Below are 695 nucleotides of genomic sequence, written 5' to 3' on the forward strand. Positions count from 1 at the left end.
CGAGCGAGGACCTCTGGACGAGCGAGGACCTCTGGACGAGCGAGGACTTCTGGAAGAGTGAGGGCCTCGGGAGCGAAGACCTCAGGATGAGCGAAGACCTCAGGATGAGCGAGGACCTCTCGAGCGAAGACCTCTGGACGAACGAGGACCTCTGGAGGAGCGAGGACCTCTGGAGGAGCGAGGACCTCTGGAGGGACGAGGACCTCTGGATGGGCGAGGACCTCTGGAGGGGCGAGGACCTCTGGAGGGACGAGGACCTCTGGATGGGCGAGGACCTCTGGACGGACGAGGACCTCTGGAGGGACGAGGACCTCTGGATGGGCGAGGACCTCTGGATGGGTGAGGACCTTTGGACGGACGAGGACCTCTGGAGGGACGAGGACCTCTGGAGGGGCGAGGACCTCTGGAGGGGCGAGGACCTCTGGAGGGGCGAGGACCTCTGGATGGGTGAGGACCTCCGGTGGGGCGAGGACCTCTGGATGGGCGAGGACCTCCGGTGCTGGCACGGGAACCAGCCTTGGTGCTGGCATGGGAGCCAGCCTTGGTGCTGGCACGGGAGCCAGTCTTGGTGCTGGCCCGGGAGCCAGTCTTGGTGCTGGCACGGGAGCCAGTCTTGGTGCTGGCCCGGGAGCCAGTCTTGGTGCTGATACCAGCGAGTCCAGGGCTGGTGCGGAGACCAGCGAGTCCAGGGCTGG

Source organism: Nematolebias whitei, chromosome 4 (genome assembly GCF_014905685.2).
Source record: "Nematolebias whitei isolate Nwh7 chromosome 4, NemWhi1, whole genome shotgun sequence".
NCBI lineage: Eukaryota > Metazoa > Chordata > Actinopteri > Cyprinodontiformes > Rivulidae > Nematolebias > Nematolebias whitei.